General features: G+C 41.4%; 1 protein-coding gene and 1 long non-coding RNA gene across 2 annotated transcripts in view; both read left to right on the top strand.

The window, feature by feature from the left end:
* The window catches only part of LOC115105386 (myotubularin-related protein 4), a 117,975-nt gene that overhangs the window by 39,158 nt on the left and 64,598 nt on the right, over positions 1–14,219 (top strand).
* LOC115105387 (uncharacterized) lies at positions 6,416–12,346 on the top strand. Its single transcript, XR_003859861.2, has 2 exons — positions 6,416–11,249; positions 11,728–12,346. It is a non-coding gene; the product is annotated as an uncharacterized LOC115105387 (long non-coding RNA).

Raw genomic sequence — 14,219 nt, 5'->3', positions numbered from 1 at the left:
ATGTTGTGGTAGCCATACTAGTTAAGTGTACCTTAAATTCTAAATAAATAACCTACAGTGTCACCAGCAAAGCACCATCACACCTCCTCCTCCATGCTTCATGGTGGGAACCACACATGCGGAGATCATCCGTTCACCTACTCTGCATCTCACAAAGACTTGGTGGTTGGAACCGAAAATATCAAATTTGGACTTTTCAGACCAAAGGAAAGATTTCCAGCAGTCTAATGTCCATTGCTCATCTTTCTTGGCCCAAGCAAGTCTCTTCTTATTATTGGTGTCCTTTATTAGGGGTTTCTTTGCAGGATTTCGACCATGAAGGCCTGATTCACGCAGTCTACTTGAGCTTTTCTTGCCATAATATCTTCTGAATACCACCCCTACCTTGTCACAACACAGTACTGGCTCAAATGCAGTAAGGAGGAAAGAAATTCCACAAATTAACTTTTAACAAGGCACACCTGTTAATTGGGAGAATGCCAAGAGTGTGCAAAGCTGTCATCAAGGCAAAGGGTGGTACTTTGAAGATTCTCAAATATAAAATATATTTAGAATTGTTTAACACTTGTTTGGTTACTACTTGATTCCATATTTGTTATTTCATAGTTTTGATGTCTTCTCTATTATTCTACAATGTAGAAAATAGTGAAAATAAAGAAATAACCCTGGAATGAGGTGTGTCCAAACTTTTGACTTGTGCTGTATAACTGGGGAAGGGTATTAAACCATTTCTAGAGCACAGGGGTCTTCATCATTGGGAAATGGAAAACATATGGATCTACCCAGACTCTGCCTAGAGCTGGCCGTCCGACCAAACTGAGCAACCAGTTTGGTTGCTGTAAACTCTCCTTCCAGACTCACATTAAACATGTCCAATCCAAAATTAAATCTAGAATTGGCTTCCTATTTTGCAACGTAGCATTCTTCACTCATGCTGCCAAACATACCCTCGTAAAACTGACCATCTTTACCGATCCTCGACTTCGGCAATGTCATTTACAAAATAGCCTCCAACACTCTACTCAGCATATTGGATGCAGTCTATCACAGTGACATCCGTTTTGTCACCAAAGCCCCATATACTACCCACCACTGCGACCTGTATGCTCTCTTTGGTTGGCCCTCGCTTCATACTCGTCGCCAAACCCACTGGCTCCAGGTCATCTACAAGTCTCTGCTAGGTAAAGCCCCCCCCTTATCTAAGCTCACTGGTCACCATAGCAGCACCCACCCGTAGCACACGCTGCAGCAGGTATATCTCACTGGTCACCCCCAAAGCCAATTCTTCCTTTGGCCGCCTCTCCTTCCAGTTCTCTGCTGCCAATGACTGGAATGAACTGCAAAAATCTCTGAAGCTGGAGACTCTTACCTCCCTCACTAAATTTAAGCACCAGCTCTCAGAGAAGCTCACAGATCACTGCACCTGTACATACCTCATCTGTAAATAGCCCATCCAATCTACCTCATCCCCATACTGTATGTATTTATTTATCTTGCTGCTTTGCACCCCAGTATCTCTACTTGCACATTCATCTTCTGTACATCCTACCATTCCAGTGTTTAATTGCTATATTGTAATTCCTTCGTCACCATGGCCTATTTATTGCCTTACCTCTCTTATCCTACCTCATTTGCACACACTGTATATACATTTTTCTCCTGTATTATTGATGGTATGTTTGTTTATTCCATGTGTAACTATATGTTGCTGTATGTGTCGAACTGCTTTGCTTTATCTTGGCCAGGTCACAGTTGCAAATGAGAACTTGTTTTGAACTAGCCTACCTGGTTAAATAAAGGTGAAATAAAACATATAATAAAAAAAGGACCTTGGCCAGGGAGGTGACCATTGACCACTCTGACAGAACTACAGAATTCCTTGGCTGAAATGGGTAGAACCTGCCAGAAGGACAAGTCTCTACAGCACTTCACCAATCTGGGCTTTTTGGGAGAGTGGCGAGATGGAAGCCACTCCTGAGAAAAAGGCACATGACAGCACGCCTGGAGTTTGCAAAAAGTCACATGAAAGACTCAGATCATAAGGCAAAATATTCTGTGGTCTGATTAGACAAACATTTTACTCTTTGGGTTCTTGTATAATGGCGCCGGAGGGGATGGCTGCCGTTTTTCGGGATTCTAACCAACTATGCTATTTTGTTTGTTTTTTCGTGTTGTTTGTAACTTATTATTTTGTACATAATGTTGCTGCTACCGTCTCCTATGACAGAAAAGAGCTTCTGGACATCTGAACAGCAATTACTCACCTCGAACCGGACAAAGATTTTTTTTAACGAGTCCGACGCAAAGGATACACTGCTTTCTCCAGACCAGGCCCAAATCCCCGTCATTTGCGTGAAGAAAAGACTGAGAAAGAGGGGGTGGAGGTCGGGCTGCCATCCGAGAATTCGTAGACGAGTGAGTAAACCTCCACTACCATCCGTACTATTGGCCAACGTGTAATCATTGGAACATAAAATGGATGATCTACGATTAAGACTATCCTACCAATGGGACATTTAAAACTGTAATATCTTATGTTTCACAGAGACATGGCTGAACGACGACATGGATACTAAAGAGCTGGCTGGATATTCTGTGCGTCGGCAGGACAGAGAAGCTATGTCTGGTAAGACGAGGGGCGGGGGTGTGTGTCTATTTGTAAATAACAGCTGGGGTGTGACTTCTAATATTTAAGGTCTCAATTTATTGCTCATCTGAGGTAGAGTACCCCATGATAAGCTGTAGACCACACTATCTACGAAGAGAGTTCTCATCTATATTATTCGTAGCCGTCTATTTATCACCACAAACCGATGCTGGCACTAAGACCGCACTCAACGAGCTGTATAAGGCCATAAGCAAACAAGAAAATGCTTACCCAGAAGCGGCGCTCCTTGTGGCCGAGGACTTTAATGCAGGCAAACTTAAATAAAGTTTAACAAGTTTCTACCAGCATGTCACATTTGCAACCAGAGGGGAAACAAACTCTAGACCACCTTTACTCCACACACAGAGATACAAAGCTCTCCCTCGCCCTCCATTTGGCAAATCTGACCATTATTCTATCCACCTGATTCCGGCTTACAAGCCAAAACTCAAGCAGGAAGTACCAGTGACTCAATACGGATGTGGTCATATAACGCGGATGCTACGCTACAGGACTGTTTTGCTAGCACAGACTGGAATATGTTCCAGAATTCATCCAATGGCATTGAGGAGTATACCATCTCAGTCACCGGCATCATCAATAAGTGCATCGACGACGTCGTCCCCATAGTGACTGTACATACATATCCCAACCAGAAGCCATGGATTACAGGGAACATCCGCACCGATAGAGTTGCCGCTATCAAGGAGCAGGACACTAATCCGGACGCTAATTCCGCTACGCCCTCAGACAAACAATCACACAGGCAAAGTGTCAATACAGGTCTAAGATTGAATCCTACTACACCGGCTCTGACACTCGTCGGATGTGGCAGGGTTTGAAAACTATTACGGACTACAAAGGTAACCCCAGCCACGAGCTGCCCAGTGACGCAAGCCTACCAGACGAGCTAAATGCCTTTTATGCTTGCTTCGAGGCAAGCACCACTGAAGCATGCATGAGAGCACCAGCCATTCCGGACGACTGTGGCTCTCGGTAGCCGATGTGTGCAAGACCTATAAAAAGATCAACATTCACAAAGCCTCTGGGTCATTTTCAACCTCTCCCTACCGAATCTTTAATAACTACATGTTTCAAACAGACCATCATAGTCCCTGTGCCCAAGAAAACAAAGGTAACCTGCCTAAATGACTATCGCCCCGTTACACTCACGTCGGTAGCCATTGAAGTGCTTTGAAAGGCTGGCCATGGCTCACATCAACACCATCAACCCGGGAACCCTAGACCCACTCCAATTCGCATACCGCCCCAATAGATCCACAGATGACGCAATCTCAATCGCACTCCACACTGCCCTTTCCCACCTAGACAAAAGGAACACCTATGTGAGAATGTTGGTCATTGACTACAGCTCAGCATTCAACACCATTGTGCCCACAAAGCTCATCACTAAGCTAAGGACCCTGGGACTAAACACCTCCCTTTGCAACACCTTCCCCCTAAGGAGACTGAAAAGATTTGGCATGGGTCCCCAGATGCTCATAGTTCTACAACTGCACCATCGAGAGCATCGTGATCGGTTGCATCACCGCCTGGTATGGCAACTGCTTGGCATCTGACCGTAAGGCGCTACAGAGGGTAGAGCGTACGGCCCAGGTCATCACTGGTGCCAAACTTCCTACCATCCAGAACCGATATACTAGGCGGTGTCAGACCAAGAACCAAAAAACTGTCAAAGACTTCAGTCACCCAAGTCATATGTCCTCTCTACTACCGCACGGCGAGCAGGTCCAGAGCGCGAACTCTAGGGCCAAAGGACTTGTAAGTAAGCATTTCACTATAAGGTCTCCTGTTGTATTTGGAGAATATTTAGAGAAAAACAGAAATGGCTCATCACCCGTCGAACACCATCCCTACCATGAAGCATGGTGGCAGCATCTTGCTATGGGGATGCTTTTCAGCGGCAGGGACTGAGACACTGGTAAGGATAGAGGGAACAATGAATGGAGTCAAATCCTTGATGAGAACCTTTTTCAGAGTGCAATTGACCTGGTGGCAAAGATTTACGTTCCAACAGCCAAAGCAATGCTGGAATGGCTTCAGAACAAGAATGGGAAAGTCCTTGAGTGGCCCAGCCAAAGCTAAGACCTGAATCCCTTTGAAAATCTGTGGAAAGACTTGAAGAATGCTGTTCACCTCCGCTCCCCATCTAACTCAACAGAGCTTGAGAAAATCTGCAAGGGAGAATGGGAGAAAATCCCCAAATCTAGATGTGCAAAGCTAATACAGACACACAAGATGACTCAAAACTGTAATCGCTGCCAAAGTTGCTTCTACAAAGTATTGACTCAGGGGTGTGAATACGTATGTAAATGAGATCTGTATTTTATTTTCAATACATTTGCAAAAACATGTTTCCACTTTGCATTATGGGGTATTGTGTGTAGTTGAATTCAAGCTGTAACACATCCAAATATGGAATAAGTCAAGGGGTAATACGTTCTGAAGACACTGTAAATGGATCTAACCTCACCCTAAGAGCAGTGATGCAGGCCTCGCCTCAATCCAGAGAAAGGCTTTAGAACTCTGTCAATTAGACTGGGTGTGGATTAGGCTAGGCTTAGATGGCCATGGCTGGGTCTGGCTGGGGGGTGGAGAGTGAAGGCTAATAGTGGAAGAGTCTGCCATTGTTAAGGTTATATTGCAGGAGAAGCTGTACGGACTCAACATATAAGTAGAGGACAGGGTAGGGGAGGCTTAGGAGACTGGGCATGAAAATATATTGTTGTCATCCATCCTGGTCCTGCCAACCTTCTTTTTTTTTTACCTTTATTTTACTAGGCAAGTCAGTTAAGAACAAATTATTATTTACAATGACGGCCTAGTGGGTTAACTGCCTGTTCAGCTCGGGGGTTTGAACTTGCAACCTTCCGGTTACTAGTCCAACGCTCTAACCACTAGGCTACCCTGCCGCCCCGAATAGATAAAAGTTCATTGGATAATTAGATCCAGCCTCCCTTTCTTTTTCTAGAATGTCAAGTTTATTAATTAATCATTTTAAAATGTAGAATTGTATGTATTCACAATCAGATAAGGCCTAAACTTCCACTGTGCCATGAAACACAAAACACAAATGACCCGTTTGGAACAGTAGAAGTGGAAAAGGTTTTAATTCCAGTTAAATTGAGTTGAAAGGTTTTGTTCAAGTTCTCATCTGAAGATGTATGATGAAACAGTCAAATTAATTTGAGAAAAAGCTGTCGTCTTTAGTGCAGTGTTCATGTTATCTTGACCAGTTTGCTCCATACTGATTAATATCTTAGTCATCGATAGATGCTCCCTGTTGTTCAAGGCCTCTGAGCAAGAGGTTGCTTTATCCAAGCAGGGTGGAAATGATTATAACCTATTTATTTTTCTAATAGATTTGACGATAGTTAACTTATTTTGTACAGTCTGTGATTAACCAAAACGTGAGATCCATATGGACATTTTGAATCAGGTTTAATGGGTCCTGGTGGGCTGGTGATTTCCTAGCGAGCACCTTGGGAGTCATTTACCACTGGAACTCCTTCCCAAACAGACATTTTACTTAGATACTTAATTTTGCTGGGAGATTTCCAGTCAACCATGTAATTTTCTCCGTAGATGCTCATTCTCTTACAGACAAACAGGGGCAGTGTTCATAACGTCACCAATGTAATCAATGCAATCAAGAGACTCCACAACGTTTTAAATTGTCAAAAACATTTTTTTTTACCTTTATTTAACTAGGCAAGTCAGTTAAGAATACATTTTTATTTTCAATGATGGCCTAGGAACAATGGGTTAACTGCCTTGTTCAGGGGCAGAACTACAGATTTTTACCTTGTCAGCTCGGGGATTTTATCTTGCAACCTTTCGGTGACAAGACCAACGCTCTGACCACTAGGCTACCTGCCGCCCCAAAACATTTTCAAGATAGGCCAGTTACACTCAGTCCATTTTAGAACTTTGTCCATTGTACACACATTTGAGCAATTGTGTTATTGTTGTGTACCACATTTTCTCTGTTGTACTGGTTAGTCAGAAGGCCTGATAAGGATTGGATCGTTTTTTCACTGTTTGACTTTCATTTCCCCAGATGAAGAGCTCCCTCTTTTTGGTACTATATGGTCTCAGTGACCTTGTGGGCAGTCAAAGAAAAACTTCCTGACATGAGGGACAAGAAATAGACAAGTGTAAACGGTGATGGGCTTACAGCTATAGTCTTTTTGTGTTCATATTGGCTTGGCTATCTCACTTGATGAAAAGGCACAATGTAAAAAAAAGTATTTTGCCCATCAGTATTTTGTGATTGTCTCCTGTTTCACCTTGTAATTATATGCCCTCTTTCTTTGGCCATGTAGTGGCGTAGAATGAAACGATCATGTATCATGTTGTAACACGCTGCATTACTGACCATCATAAAAAGCATGATACTGTAGGATTGAAGTGTTTTCGGCTGCTCATTTATTGAGAAAGTAAAACTATTTATTCATATCTCTATAAGGACCTGACGATTCAGAATGCTGGACCCAGGCTGTGTTGTGAATTGTAGAGGCCTCAGCCCAGACCAGAAGCAACCCATACCCCCTAGGCACTTGTGGAGATCTGAGAGGATTGGAAAGGTGTGAGCAATATGTAGTAAAGAACTTGAGAGTACTCAGTATATTAACTGGTCAAGGATGTGTATGTTACTTTTTAAATGTAATCCGTTGCTAGTTAACTGTCCAAAATTGTCATCAGTAACGTAACTATTGGATTACCCAGACTCAGTAACGTAATCTCATTACTTTGATATTATTTTGATTATTTTCCCCTTAAGAGGCATTAGAAGAAGACAAATAGAATCCATCAAACGCATTTGGTGTGTCATCATAGTGGACTCTATCTTATTGTCAGACTCGCACAGGTGGAACAAACTCAGGTGGAACAAAGCGCCTTTTTTAAGTGGTGAATTGAATGTCATTGAGAAAACAGAAAGGTGTCATAATGTATTTTTTTCTGCAAACATCCTATCTGTAATCTGATTACAATATTTCTGCTGGTAACGTAACCGATGACAGTTTATTTTTTACAGTGCCTTCAGAAAGTATTCACACCCCTTGACTTTTTCACTGTCACTGACCTATACACAATATCCCTTAATGTCAAAGTGGAATTCTGTTTTTCACATTTTTTTCATATTAATTAAACATTTAAATGTCTCAAGTCAATAAGTATTCAACCCCTTTTTATGGCAAGTTTAATTAAGTTCAGGACCAAAAATGTGCTTAACAAGTCACATAATAAGTTGCAGGGACTCACTTTGTGTGCAATTACAGTGTTTAACATGATTTTGGAATGACTCATCTCTGTACCCCACACATACAATTATCTGTAAGGTCACTCAGTCGAGCAGTGAATTTCAAACACAGATTCAACCACAAAGACCAGGGAGTTTCTCCAATGCCTCGCAAATAAGGGCACCTATTGGTAGATGGGGAAAAAAAATAAAAAGCAGACATTGAATATCCCTTTGAGCATAGTGAAGTTATTAATTACACTTTTGATGATGTATCAATACACCGTCACCACCAAGATAAAGGTGTCCTTCTAACTCAGTTGCCAGAGGGGAAGGAAACTGCTCAGGGATTTCACCATGAGTCATGGTGACTTTAAAATAGTTACATAGTTTAATGGCTGTGATAGGAGAAAACTGCGGCTTCACAATACTAACCTAATTTACAGAGTGAAAAGAAGTAAGCTTGTACAGCATAAAACATATTCAAAAACATGCATCCTGTTTGCAACAAGGCACTAAAGTAATACTGCAAAAAATGTGGCAAAGCAATTCACTTTTGTCCTGAATATAAGTACCACTCTCCATATTTCCAAGCATAGTGGTGGATACATCATGTTATGGGTATGCTTGTAATCACTTAAGGACTGGGGAGTTTTTCAGGATAAAAAAGAAACGGAATGGAGCTAACCGCAAGCAAAATCTTAAGGGAAAACCTGGTTCGGTCTGTTTTCCACCAGACACTGGGAGATGAATTCACCATAACGTAGAATACAAAGCCAAATGTACACTCGAGTTGCTTACCAAGAAGACGGTGAATGTTCCTGAGTGGCTGAGTTAAAGTTTTGACTTAAATCTGCTTGAAAATCTATGGCAAGACCTGAAAATGGTTGTCTAGCAATGATCAACAACCAATTTGACAGAGCTTGAAGAATTTTTAAATGAATATTGGGTAAATGTTGCACAATCCAGGCATGGAAAGCTCTTAGATTTACCCAGAAATATACTTATCTAATCAATTGTAATCCCTCTTTGTAACACAACAAATGAATAAGTCAAGGGGTATGAATACTTTCTGAAGGCACTCTAACTGATTGCATGTAATCAGTTACTCCCCAACCCTGTGAATGGTGCATTGTAAAGACCTCTGCACACTACAAATGGGGTACAATTTGGGATGCAGGCTTGCAGTGTGGTTAAAGGAAGTCTCCAGACTCTCCTCTGTCCTGCTGACTCTGATCCTGTATGTCAGCACAGGCCTCCCTTTTTGGAGAAGCACCCCATCTCTTCGGTATGGCATTACCTCCAGAGCTGCTGAAATCTACTAGGAGCTACACTGCTACAAGGAGTGACAGGGCTATTCAATTCTGGTCCTGGAGGGCCAAAACATTTCCGTTTTTTTCTTTCTACCTCGAAGCTAATTTCACTGAATTAGTCCCTTATTAGAAGGAGAGGATGAACATCAGAAGTGTTTCAGCCCTCCAGGACCGGAATTGAATACAAGCCCTGCGTGTAGCTTCTAATAAACAAAGAGTGCCGGGCTACACAATGGATAGTTGATACTCCTACTGCTCGGTGGTTCTGTGGGTCTGTCTAACTGCTTTGTGGTTGGTTGAGAAAATGGGTGTGTGCCCATGTCATACAGGCATTTGGGCTGGTTAAATAAAGTGTTGTGTCTGTCTTATTTGTTTCCCCACAGCTGTCACACAAGAGAATCATCATAGACATTTTGTTTCATTCAAGTCACCCTCCCTCCTTTAGGCATCCATTTAGTCGCTCTCTCTCTCCCTTATCCCTCCCATCTGTTACCATCGCCACGCTCTTGCTCTCTCTCGCTTGCTCTCTCTTTCATGCGCTCTCCATCCCTCTCTCTCTGTTTCACAGTCATTCGCATGATCATACCACACTGCCAGCTGAGTTATAACTTGAACAATTCTTTGTTAGTTTTCAATTGTACAATTTAATCTCCCCATATATAAAAACCACGAAAGACTGCCGGAAAGGCTTGAACGCAAGATTGTCATTTTTATAACTCACACGGTGAAGAACGTAGCCTGTAGCCTACTGCAGGATTTCCCAGACCTTTTCAAATTCGGCACACAGAAATTAGAGGTCAAAAAGAATGGCACCGATTGGCTCATAGATGGTGCCATTATAAGAAGTTTCACTTAAATCATCATGTCCGCCGCCCTACTTGACCTACAAACTTGAACATTTGTATGTAGGTGTCTTTCCTCCTGCTGAACAAATTTGCCTGAAGGACCCATAAGGTTGACAGAATAGATGATTGATAAATAAGGACATCTGATTGTATGTGTCCATGTCAATCCTTTTTAAATCCACGTCTCAATGGCCTATCAACTTGAAACGTGTTAGGGTCATCAGACATTACCATAATGAACCATGTTAAGTTTGGCATTGATATCTTAAAAAATAAGGACACTATTAACAATTCACGTTTTGACTGTAACGCTAATGCTTAAAAGGTCCTGAACAGTGGAAATCATGTTTCTCATGAAATCGAATGATATTTGAATGAAACCAGTTCAAAGTAGGGTAACTCAAGTATAACAAATTTCTGTAGCTGGTACATTGATAAAGTTTGATAATAAAGTGATGTGTTCCCTCCCCCTGTGTCAAACACTTCAGGGGGCAGGCAATACCAAGGATTACACTAATGGTAGGGTCTTATCATATTTACTTATTTAAATATGTACCACCTTAAAACTGTCATCCCATGCTCCTACACCTTGCTTTAGCTTTATTTACAAACCGTAAGATAGCTACTAGGAGAACGTTGGACCAAAGATATTGGTAACCATTCATCTGTGGTGTGACTGATAGCTAGCAAGCTACTTACCAGCATGCCGGCAAAAGCACTCTGTGTTGTGGCTGGGTATCATGGTGTTAATTTAACGTTACACAATTTTCCGAAGAATGAAGACATCCGACAGCAGTGGCTGCTATTTATTTTGGTGGACAGGCTGCACCGAAAATTACAATCATGTTACGCGTCTGCAGTGCACATTCCGTGCCAAGTTGCTTTATTGGGGAGAACATTCGATGGGTCTTGCTAGGAAGCTAATCCGGAAGACGCCTTCATTAATAGTGCATGTAAGTATCAGTGTTTGATGAGTCTGACACAGTAGCCAACAGTTTGGGGTAATCAGGGGGGCTAAAGTTAGGTAATGCAACTGTGGCTGCTTTGACTGTAAAAGTTCTGTAACATCTGATAGTCACTATATGGTTTTTGTTCTTCCATCCCTAAGCCCCCTACATTGAGTCTGAGAACTTCCAGCACACAGCTGGAACGAAGGAATGTTATCCACAAAAGGAGATGTGGTGTGTATAGTTTTTGTCATTTACCCCTGAAAATCATTTTACCATTCCATTGTGTGGGTTGTTGTCTTACAGTTAATGTTGCTTGTATCATTGGGGCTCATGATGATTCGGGGTGTAATCTTTTCCTTTTCCATTTCCTTTTGTCTTTCCACTATTATCAAGCAGTAATGATACACATTTTAGACAATTCAACCTTTATCTGCACAGCTTCCCAGGCAACCATCACAGCAGGAATGCTGTGATACAAAATCAACTTTAAGTCATAGTTATTCATTTAAAATCTGCATCAATTGAGCATTTCAGGCACAGAAACATTTCTAAATACAAACATTGAAAAGTTTCACAAAAGTGCACGACCAAAGTTCGCAAATTTCAAATTGAGTACTTCCAAAATACCAGAAAGCACATTGTAGAATGAGTAGATCATGACAAATAAAAGGAAAATCACTACCCATTTAACAAACATTTCCCTTTTCAGAAACATTACAGGCTGCGTAGACTGGCTCCTGGATCTCCTCTTCAACATGGTCACCCTTGAACCAGTGCCGTATGTGGGGAAGCTGTGCAAGCTGTCCATCCCAGTGTGAGAGGCCTGACAAGGAGCAGGCCATAGCTAGATTTTTCTTACCCTTCTATCTTGGGGGTGACTGAAGCCTGCTTGATTGAGGCAGGTCCTCAATCTCGCTGTCCTCCCCATGAATTTCTGTAGTTGGTTGCATTTCCTAAAGCCTAAATAATTCACTGTTACGTAAATACAGTATATAACATTTTGTTTCATTGTATTGTTTTTTTCAAGAGTTTGGACAGGAGATGAATGTTACAAATTGTACGAATCAATGGGTCCTGCATACTGCAGGGTGGCTGGGTTTCTATATTAGGCTTATGGCTCTAATTGTTTATTTTTTTATTGTGTCAAATGGTGTCTCACCATTATTTCTCACCTTTATTTTTCATAAGTGTTCATGTTGATCAATATTTTGGCTAAGCTGGCCTTTAGTAAATTATCAAATAAATGTCTGCTCAATGCATACAACTCTGAACATATTGTCATGTATAATGCAGAGGGAACCAATAAATTGTCCAGTACAGTTATTGTATGCTGTTTTCACATACCTTCCTTTATGTCTAAGCTTCTAAGGTAACTCAGACTTCATGTGAAGTATATCAGTGAACTGTATTCTGTAATTATACTGTACAACAATATTAACGCAGCATGCTACAATTTCAATGATTTTACTGAATTACAATTCATAAGGAAATCAGTTCATTTAAATAAATAAATTAGGCCCTAATCTATGGATTTCACATGGCTGGGCAGCCATGAGTGGGCCTGGGAGGGCATAGGCCCACCCACTGGGGAGCCAGGCCGAGCCAATCAGAATGAGTTTTTCCCCATAAAAGGGCTTTACAGAAGGAAATACTCCTCAGATTCATCAGCTGTCGGAGTGGCTGGTCTCAGACAATCCCGCAGGTGAAGAAGCTGGATGTGGAGGTCCTGGGCTGGTGTGGTTACATGTGGTCTGCGGTTGTTGAGGCCAGTTGGACGTACTGCCAAATTCTCTAAAACGACATTGGAGGCAGCTTATGGTAGAGAAATTAACATTACATTTTCTCGCAACAGCTCTAGTGGACATTCCTGCAGTCAGCATGCCAGTTGCACGCTCCCTCAAAACTTGAGACATCTGTAGTGTGTTGTGTGACAAAACTGCACATTTTAGAGTGGCCTTTTATTGTCCCCAGCACAAGGTGCACCTGTGTAACGATCGTGCTGTTTAATCAGTTTCTTGATATGCCACATCTGTCAGGTGGATGGATTATCTTGGTAAAGGAGAAATGCCCACTAACAGGGATGTACAACATTTAAGATAAATAAGCTTTTTGTGAATATAGAACATTTCTGGGATCTTTTGTTTAAGTTCATGAAACATGGAACCAACAATTTACATGTTGCGTTTATATTTTTGTTCTGTATAGTTACAAAACAATAGAATTGCAATTGTGTATTGCTGCTGTTTGTCTGACCCAACAGACCAATTGTTGACCATGAGAGCATTTTGCAGAGAAAATGGGGATTCCTATTTAGGCTCGGAATGACATTTGGTCCATTGTTTACCTTTTTACCTGGCAATGACCACAAGGGCATTTCAAAGAGCTGTCAGTCAAGGTGAGCTCATGAGTATAAGCCTCCCCCCACTCTGCATCTTCTCTCAGGCTTCTTGATAGTTTGAGATGAGAGAAGGTACAATTTCTTCAATTCTGAGTTTTTTGATAGCGTCAACATATTCTGGGTGATGTTTTGATCATTGAAAGGCAATTTTTACTTGGGAAATATAACTGTGGGAACCTTTTTGAAAATAATCATAGAAAATATTATTCTTATGGACTAAAAGTCAGACTCATTCCACATTTGGTCTTTGGACTCATCACAATAGTCCCTAAAGAGTGAGAAAATAATGTTGATGCATTCAAAGGTGTCCACACTATACAGTTGAAGTCAGAAGTTTACATACACTTAGGTTGGAGTAATTAAAACTAGTTTTTTAACCACTCCACAAATGTATTGTTATCAAACTATAGTTTTGTCAAATCAGTTAGGACATCTACTTTGTGCATGGCACAAGGAATTTTTCAAACAATTGTTTACAGACAGATTATTTCACTTATAATTCAATGTATCACAATTCCAGTGGGTCAGAAGTTTACATACACTAAGTTAACTGTGCCTTTAAACAGCTTGGAAAATTCCAGAAAATTAGATCATGGCTTTAGAAGCTTCTGATAGGCTAATTGACATAATTGAGTCAATTAGAGTTGTACCTGTGGATGTAATTCAAGGCCAACCTTCAAACTCAGTGCCTCTTTGCTTGACATCATGGGAAAATCAAAAGAAATCATCCAAGACCTCAGAAAAAAATTGTGGACCTCCACAAGTCTGGTTCATCCTTGGGAGCAATTTCCAAACACCTGAAG

The sequence above is a fragment of the Oncorhynchus nerka genome, linkage group LG22, assembly GCF_034236695.1.
Source record: "Oncorhynchus nerka isolate Pitt River linkage group LG22, Oner_Uvic_2.0, whole genome shotgun sequence".
Taxonomy (NCBI): domain Eukaryota; kingdom Metazoa; phylum Chordata; class Actinopteri; order Salmoniformes; family Salmonidae; genus Oncorhynchus; species Oncorhynchus nerka.
Note: the sequence above shows the minus strand (reverse complement) of the source record. Positions and strands in the feature narration are given on the sequence as shown.